General features: G+C 40.4%; 1 protein-coding gene across 1 annotated transcript in view; it reads left to right on the top strand.

The window, feature by feature from the left end:
* The window catches only part of GLI3 (GLI family zinc finger 3), a 285310-nt gene that overhangs the window by 14125 nt on the left and 261411 nt on the right, over window positions 1–9774 (top strand).

The raw sequence follows: 9774 nt of genomic DNA, 5'->3' as shown, positions 1-9774 counted from the left end.
CACTCAACCTACACGTTGACTTCCAAACTTTCTAATTTGAGATGTAAATGTGATAGGTTATTTATTATCAGAAGTTCCTGTTTTGGCATTTTGGAAATCATCTTGACGAGTCTGGCAAGAGTTCAAAATGCTTTGTGTTGCATATGGATCATCTATACTACTCGGAATAATTAGTACAAAAGACACAAAAGTTGTCTTGTCAAAATTAGTGACAGGACAGGAGTCTCCCCCAGCCCCAACTTTAAGTAGTCTACTTTAAAGGATTTTAAGAAGTGTTAATGATTGAACCTCAAGGTAATGTTAGTATCTGAGATGCAGGTTTTGTTGTTAGCTTATAAAAATTTAATGTACTTATTTGTGTTCAGAGATAACACAGAGCCACTGTTCCTGTATTCTATATTTTTAAATTTTAAGCAAAATGTTGAGAGGCATTTCAGTTCAAGCATGGAGTGTTGAAAATAAATTCCAGAGCCTCCCTGGTACAAACAGACTGAATACATTAATGGTAACCTTCACTTCCTGTCCCTGCTGTTTCTCCATTGTGGGCCACTAATGCCTTTCCTTCTTGTAGATTTCATAGCCATTCCTGGCCTCGCTGAATTTCTCTGCTTCTCCTTGGGCCTTTAGGAAGAATGAGCTGACCCGTTCTCCTAGTTCCTGGACACTGCGTATCTGGGCACACTGATTTGTATGAGCCAACCTGCTATTCTTATATTTTCTATATTCCAAGACAGGTTTTACTAGATTGATTTACATGTTTTACGTCCACTTGGAGAGTCAGAATCTCCTTTGGAAGATAACTGCAGTCCAGAACGTTAGACTCTAAGGACAGATACTTCCAAGCAGCCTGACCACTTCTCTCTGGGCCCCTCCTTGTCTGCTGAGAGCCTGTGCTTCTCACCTGCACTTCTTCACCCAGTTTCGTGAGTGTGCATTGCTGGCTGCACTGGGTAGGGCAGGAGCTGGCTCTTAAAACTACTGGCAAATGACTTCAGTTTTAAAATGACTTCAGTTTTAAATTGTTTTAAATTGATCCTTAAATCGTTTTAAATTGATCTTTAGGGAGATGTGTTTATGTCTTAGTTAAAATAATGAATTTACATATATGTGAAAGTATTTCCTCCTTTATTGATGGTATTTAAAGTCAAGACTGGTGCTTATTTTAACTGAGCCATAATATGGCATTTTCATCCAATGTGGTTATAGAAGGCATTTCTCCTTAAAATATGTTACCTTGGTTTCTTTTTTCTGGAATTGGTAAAATTTAGGCAAATTTATTATTTTAGAAATAGAATCAGTATATGCAGTGTTGGTTATTTGGTAATTTTATGGTAATTCTGTAGGAATAAATGCTTCCTACGTATTTGGCTTCAGGAACATCAGCTTTTGGTTATCTTTATAGTTTGTGTGAGTGTACATGCCTGTGTGTCAGGGTGTGAGTGAGTGTGCGTGTGTAGGGGTGTGAGTGTGTGAGGATATGTGTGAGTGTGGGCAAGTGTATGCGTGAGTGTGTAGGTGTGTGGGTGTGTGTGGTAGGGGTAACTATGGGCATGCATGTGTGTGAATGTGAGAACAGGCAAGAACAAGTGCATGGCAGAAGATGTTGCTGCGCTGCATGGAGCCTGCAGAAGCGCCTCTCGTGTTTATGAATCTCACCTGCATGGCCACAGAGTCTCAGTCTTATGAAGATACTGTTGTTTGTGCCACTCCCACACCTAGACACATTCTCAGGAGGTTTTCCACTGCAGCTGCATTTGTCTTGAGTTGCTCTTGGACCTCGGGTTTCCCTCATGATTCTGTTGAGGGTGATTGGGAACAGAACTAACCTGACCAGCCCCACAACAGCCAGGAAGCTACGAGATAAAACTAGCCAGAGAAGGAGCAGTCATGATTTACAAATGTTAGTGCTACAGTGTTAAATAATCACCTGTTTCCTCAACCCCACTCCACTGGCTTCCTGCCCTGATCAGTTTGTGCCCTTGAGCCCACATTTTCTCCTAAATGTGTATGAATCCTGTCCTGTTTGGGGCAGACACTCATTGGTCAAACTTGCAGGGAGCATGCCTAAATGATAGCTGTCCTGGAAATCCGGCGAACTCTGATCAGTTTTCAATGTTCCTGTTTCTTCTAAGAGATTTAGTGTTTTATATTTTGGAACAAAATCAAATAAAAGAAAATGGAAGTGGTGTTTTAAATATGGATTGCAAGCCGACAGGCAGACTCTTGGAAAACAAATTAAAAGAGAGGAACAAGTAAAAGAAAGGACAATAAACCTTTTCTTTGTGTATGTGATGCTAATAATTACCATGGTCTTTTTTACAGAGTCCTCTACAGTTTTCATCTAACTAGTTCAGCGCCTCTTTACAGTCCCAGGATTATGCTGAGGGGCATGGATTGCTGGAAGCGCAGAGGCCCTTTCTTCTGCAGCCTGGTCACCTGCTGCCTCTGCACTCAGTCTTGATCACAGGGACTGGTGTGTGGGCTTTGGACCTGCCCCTGTCTGGATTTAGAGTTCGTGGGGTGCAGGCTTTCCAAGTTGGGACACTATTTGTGTGCTGACTGGTGGCTGACATCGCCGTGGCCCTCCATCCTTCTGTCCATCCGTCTGTCCCTCTGTCCCTCTTCCTATCTTTTCTATTTTCTCTATAAATATTTCATAAATGCTTGGACCCCTGCACTGAGGCTATTCGTAGAAAGGAAAACAGAATCATGTGGATGCTGTAACAGGTAGTACTGATTGCTACTGTTTCCAGAAGGGTTCTTGTGTTTCCTTTACAAAGCCCTGAACTATATCCATTTGTAACTGAACAATTAAAATGAGTTCAGTTTCAGCCAGGTGCAGTGGCTCACACCTGTAATCCCAGCACTTTGGGAGGCCGAGGCAGGCGGATCACCAGGTCAGGAGATCGAGACCATCCTGGCTAACACGGTGAAACCTGTCTCTACTAGAAATATAAAAAATTAGCTGGGCGTGGTGGCGGGTGCCTGTAGTCATAGCCACTCAGGAGGCTGAGGCAGGAGAATGGCGTGAATGTATTCTATATTTTTAAATTTTAAGCAAAATGTTGAGAGGCATTTCAGTTCAAGCATGGAGTGTTGAAAATAAATTCCAGAGCCTCCCTGGTACAAACAGACTGAATACATTAATGGTAACCTTCACTTCCTGTCCCTGCTGTTTCTCCATTGTGGGCCACTAATGCCTTTCCTTCTTGTAGATTTCATAGCCATTCCTGGCCTCGCTGAATTTCTCTGCTTCTCCTTGGGCCTTTAGGAAGAATGAGCTGACCCGTTCTCCTAGTTCCTGGACACTGCGTATCTGGGCACACTGATTTGTATGAGCCAACCTGCTATTCTTATATTTTCTATATTCCAAGACAGGTTTTACTAGATTGATTTACATGTTTTTACGTCCACTTGGAGAGTCAGAATCTCCTTTGGAAGATAACTGCAGTCCAGAACGTTAGACTCTAAGGACAGATACTTCCAAGCAGCCTGACCACTTCTCTCTGGGCCCCTCCTTGTCTGCTGAGAGCCTGTGCTTCTCACCTGCACTTCTTCACCCAGTTTCGTGAGTGTGCATTGCTGGCTGCACTGGGTAGGGCAGGAGCTGGCTCTTAAAACTACTGGCAAATGACTTCAGTTTTAAAATGACTTCAGTTTTAAATTGTTTTAAATTGATCCTTAAATCGTTTTAAATTGATCTTTAGGGAGATGTGTTTATGTCTTAGTTAAAATAATGAATTTACATATATGTGAAAGTATTTCCTCCTTTATTGATGGTATTTAAAGTCAAGACTGGTGCTTATTTTAACTGAGCCATAATATGGCATTTTTCATCCAATGTGGTTATAGAAGGCATTTCTCCTTAAAAATATGTTACCTTGGTTTCTTTTTTCTGGAATTGGTAAAATTTAGGCAAATTTATTATTTTAGAAATAGAATCAGTATATGCAGTGTTGGTTATTTGGTAATTTTTATGGTAATTCTGTAGGAATAAATGCTTCCTACGTATTTGGCTTCAGGAACATCAGCTTTTGGTTATCTTTATAGTTTGTGTGAGTGTACATGCCTGTGTGTCAGGGTGTGAGTGAGTGTGCGTGTGTAGGGGGTGTGAGTGTGTGAGGATATGTGTGAGTGTGGGCAAGTGTATGCGTGAGTGTGTAGGTGTGTGGGTGTGTGTGGTAGGGGTAACTATGGGCATGCATGTGTGTGAATGTGAGAACAGGCAAGAACAAGTGCATGGCAGAAGATGTTGCTGCGCTGCATGGAGCCTGCAGAAGCGCCTCTCGTGTTTATGAATCTCACCTGCATGGCCACAGAGTCTCAGTCTTATGAAGATACTGTTGTTTGTGCCACTCCCACACCTAGACACATTCTCAGGAGGTTTTCCACTGCAGCTGCATTTGTCTTGAGTTGCTCTTGGACCTCGGGTTTCCCTCATGATTCTGTTGAGGGTGATTGGGAACAGAACTAACCTGACCAGCCCCACAACAGCCAGGAAGCTACGAGATAAAACTAGCCAGAGAAGGAGCAGTCATGATTTACAAATGTTAGTGCTACAGTGTTAAATAATCACCTGTTTCCTCAACCCCACTCCACTGGCTTCCTGCCCTGATCAGTTTGTGCCCTTGAGCCCACATTTTCTCCTAAATGTGTATGAATCCTGTCCTGTTTGGGGGCAGACACTCATTGGTCAAACTTGCAGGGAGCATGCCTAAATGATAGCTGTCCTGGAAATCCGGCGAACTCTGATCAGTTTTTCAATGTTCCTGTTTCTTCTAAGAGATTTAGTGTTTTATATTTTGGAACAAAAATCAAATAAAAGAAAAATGGAAGTGGTGTTTTTAAATATGGATTGCAAGCCGACAGGCAGACTCTTGGAAAACAAATTAAAAGAGAGGAACAAGTAAAAGAAAGGACAATAAACCTTTTTCTTTGTGTATGTGATGCTAATAATTACCATGGTCTTTTTTACAGAGTCCTCTACAGTTTTCATCTAACTAGTTCAGCGCCTCTTTACAGTCCCAGGATTATGCTGAGGGGCATGGATTGCTGGAAGCGCAGAGGCCCTTTCTTCTGCAGCCTGGTCACCTGCTGCCTCTGCACTCAGTCTTGATCACAGGGACTGGTGTGTGGGCTTTGGACCTGCCCCTGTCTGGATTTAGAGTTCGTGGGGTGCAGGCTTTCCAAGTTGGGACACTATTTGTGTGCTGACTGGTGGCTGACATCGCCGTGGCCCTCCATCCTTCTGTCCATCCGTCTGTCCCTCTGTCCCTCTTCCTATCTTTTCTATTTTTCTCTATAAATATTTCATAAATGCTTGGACCCCTGCACTGAGGCTATTCGTAGAAAGGAAAACAGAATCATGTGGATGCTGTAACAGGTAGTACTGATTGCTACTGTTTCCAGAAGGGTTCTTGTGTTTCCTTTACAAAGCCCTGAACTATATCCATTTGTAACTGAACAATTAAAAATGAGTTCAGTTTCAGCCAGGTGCAGTGGCTCACACCTGTAATCCCAGCACTTTGGGAGGCCGAGGCAGGCGGATCACCAGGTCAGGAGATCGAGACCATCCTGGCTAACACGGTGAAACCTGTCTCTACTAGAAATATAAAAAATTAGCTGGGCGTGGTGGCGGGTGCCTGTAGTCATAGCCACTCAGGAGGCTGAGGCAGGAGAATGGCGTGAACCCGGGAGGTGGAGCTTACAGTGAGCCAAGATCGCGCCACTGCACTCCAGCCTGGGTGACAGAGCCAGACTCTGTCTCAAAAAAAAAAAAAAAAAAAAAAAAAGTTCAGTTTCAAAAACCAAATGAATGTGATACCTGCATTTTCTTTCCTATCCACCATTTCATGACTAAAGTCACACAAATGAACAAAAAGTTTTGTTACTGGCTGAGTTATTGGTGAGGTTGCCTTAATTAACTTTTCCAGCCATTCTGTGGTGCAATTTGTTCTTCATTGTGAGCTTCCCAGCCAAACCACTCACATTCCACTGCGTGTCCTTACAGATCTGTTTTCGTACTTTTCTCAGCGGAGTATCTGCTCCTGGAATAACATTCATATGGAGTTTTGTTTAAACATATGCAGACCCACAACCCAAAGGTATAGTTCAGAAAACTTGAACAGCTTTTTAAAGAAGTATTTGCCACTTTACACTGAAATTTAAAATAATGCAAGTGAAAAACTGTGTTGTAGAACTTGTATGACAAAAAAAAAGCAAGCCAAACTTGATTTTTGTAACATTTAAGAACCTATATCAACATATAAAGCCTTCAGTAACCCTTATGCAGGAAGTACAGTGTACCCATAGTTTAATGTGCCCATGGTTTGATTTTAAATTTTAGTGTTATATTTGAAGTGTAAATAACAAAGGAGATGGCATTTAGTTTTCTGAATTATTTAAGTACAGTTGTGATTTAAGTGATCATTTGTGGCATTTCACATGGTGGCTTTCCCATGGAAAGTATGCATGCGGATCTTAGGTGTGATTGTTGACTTTAAAATGTCCAAGTCCATTAATGTGTGAAGACTGTAAGTAAAATGGCTTAATACTTAATAATCTCTTTTTGGTATAGATTCATTACTTCATAAGCTACATGTTGTGTTTTCTAAATAATAAGAGTTTTTTAATGTAAATCTTCCAATATTCTACATATTCTCATTCTCTTACACAGTTTTTTTTTTCATTGATTTACAAATACTGACTTTTCAATTTGAAGTGTTTTGCCTCATTTTTGGCCCATGATTTTGTTTTAAAGGAGTAATTCGATAGTTTTTATTAATCTACAACTCAGCTTTAAAAAAGAAACTAATGATAAACGTATGTAGGCCGTGGTCTTGGGGATCTTTTATCAGATCTGATAGTTACTGGAAACATTCTTTAAAGTGATAGAAAGCAGAAATTATTATCCTAACGCTGATGCAATGTGAAACCAAAGTTGATAGATTAATGATGCAAAGGAAGTTCCCTGTTCACTTTGATTCTTTCAAAAGAAGAATTTGATTCTTTGCTTAAAAAATTATTTTCTTCAAGGTTTGTAAGGGGAAAGTGTTATGGTCTGCAAATTCCTAAGGAGATGCTTTTTTTTTTTCTTCTTTGCATTAACTTTTGGTTACTTCTTGGCCTTGCGATTTGCTTTTAAACTGTCCGTTGCATGGGTGTTATTAGGTTGGTGCAAAAGTAATTGCGGTTTTTGCCTTTGAAAGTAATGACAAAAACTGCAATTACTTTTGCACCAACCAATGGTTGTGATGTCTGTTGGTCTTCTAGCTGGGAGTAAGATGGCTTTGAGTTTTGTTGGAAGTTTGAAATTCATCTGCTATTCCTCACCATGAGCTCTTGTCTCCTTGACTTTTTTTAATGGTAAGAGTATATGTGCCAGTTCTGCTCTGAAATGGGCAGGCAGTTCACGCCATAAAGACCATAGGTTGTGAGTTTTTAGTTTCTTGTTTCTATAGAGGTCCAACCCCTTTTCTTTGCCACATCCCATTTCCTGGCACGTGACAGATAAGTGGAAAGGATGTTCAGATAAAATGGATTTCAGATTATAGGATGTTCATTCGTAGCACACACAGGTTCTGGGATCTGAAAGCTTGGTTGGAGTTCTGACAACATGAAGGAGTAGCCATGTGAGTGTGGGCAGATTAACTTTTCAGCGTTCCAGTTTCCTCATCAGTTTAGCAAGATAATAGTAAGACCTACTTCACACTTCACAGGTTGCCATGTCATAAACATATAGGAAGGACTCTGCAAACGTTAGCCATTGCTATTAGGACAAAGCATGCTGGTGAGTTAAACATTATGAATCCAAAACAGAAAGATTGTGTTGTCTTGAACATACACATCAGTTTTCAAATTAAGGGAAACATGTTTGGCAAAAGTAATGGTGAATTTGCTGGACTCAGATGTCTGAAAAATAGTTCAAGATGTTTCACAAATCCCAAATGTGACCAAGTTTGCACATCTTAAGGAGGGATGGATTAAAAAAACAAAGTTTCTGTAAACTTCCTTCTAAATGCCTTCTTAAATTGGAAAATAGGGAAGATAATCTTGGGAATATTTATTTCGGTTTCCTCAACCTCAAAAGCTAGTGTTGTACTGATTATATGCTATTGCATTAGAAGCAGCATATATATATCCTTTTTTCTTGATTATTTTCCTGGGTTGAACTGGTGGTTTGTGCTGTATTCGAATTAGATTTTATTTTTTATAAAGAGTTTTTATGTTTATAAACAAACTAACTGAAGACAAATATTCTGATTCTAATAAGAGCCCCAGCTCTCTTGAGCTCCAAACTCACATGTCCTGTACTCTGGTTACCACTGTGTTCTTTATTTTGGCTAAGTATATCACCTTTCCTGTGGTCAGCCAGGCTTGAAACCGCACCATCACCTTTGACCCCCCCTTCTCTCCTGCTCCCATGTCCTACCGGTTTTGAGGTCCTATTAGATTTTCCTCTGTAATTACTTGCTCGTGTGTCTCTTCAGGCCAACCTACTGTACTGTGTGGTGAAAACCCTCACACCTCATGCTTAGATGATTAAAATGGCCTTCTGTCTAATCACCTTGGCTTTCATGTCCATTCTTGTCATACATGGGACTTGCTTCTGTCAAATTAGGCTTATTACAGTTCTGCTTATGCCACACCCCTGCTCTGAAAGCTCCAGTGACTCCCATCTACTTGTAGAATAAAGTTCAGTCTTTGACTTAACATTTAGGTATCTTCTAAAATCTGGCCCCAGTCTGACAGTCCAATCTGATATGTTCAGAAGTAGATATGCTACTATCCCATCCCATAACCTATGCTTTAGTTAAATTCAAGGGCTCTTGGCCTTTTGTCCATGTGTTCCTCCATAGAAGTGTTTTGCTAACACCAATGCATGTTTAAAGTCTCAAATGTGAATACGTCCCCAATCTCTTTTTCTCCTCATAAGGTCTTGTGTCCTTTGGGGAACTAATAACACTAGATTTTTTTTATTTTTAAAATTATTATTATTTTAAGTAATAGACTTTGTGTTTTAGAGAGGTTTTAGGTTTACAGAAAAATTGAGCAGAAGATAGAGTTCTCATATACCCCCTCATATATACTTTCCCCTGTTATTAACATTTTACATTAATGTGGTACATTTGTTACAACTGATGAACTGATATTGATGCACTGTTATTAACTTTCCATCATTCACATTGGGGCTCACTCTGTTGTACAGTTCTATGGGTTTTGACAAACGTATGTCACATATCCACTACTGCAGTATCCTGCAAAATACTTTCAATGCTCTAAAGATCCTTCATACTCCACCAGTTTATCTTGTCCCTTCCTTCATAGCACTCAAGTTTTACATTTTACTTAAACTTCTTGAGAGTAGCACCTGGGTTTTCTACCTTACCCCCTCCCTGCTCACATTCAGTGTTTTTGCTGAGAGGGCCTCAGCAGATACTGAATAAGCCTGTAAATCACAACACTTTGAGACAGGAGGGCAGGGGGCATGTGTAACACAGCAGTAGTGTTGTGCAGTTAAGCCAGGGTTTGAGCCCTATCCCTACCACATAATTGCTGTGTGATCGTGGGCTAAGTACTTAACCTCTCTGACTCTGGCACAGAGAGTACCCAAACATATTAGCTATTGATAGTAATAGTAATATGACTCTTGTGGGTATTATTTGCCAGGATTAAATTTATTGATGCTTTTCATCTCACTCCTTTCAGCATAATATCATTTGTTAGTATTCTCTAAATGGTTCAGCTTTAATCTGATTGAGATAATTAGAAGGA

This window comes from Rhinopithecus bieti, unplaced genomic scaffold (genome assembly GCF_001698545.2).
Source record: "Rhinopithecus bieti isolate Rb0 unplaced genomic scaffold, ASM169854v2 scaffold_2439, whole genome shotgun sequence".
Taxonomy (NCBI): Eukaryota; Metazoa; Chordata; class Mammalia; order Primates; family Cercopithecidae; genus Rhinopithecus; species Rhinopithecus bieti.
Note: the sequence above shows the minus strand (reverse complement) of the source record. Positions and strands in the feature narration are given on the sequence as shown.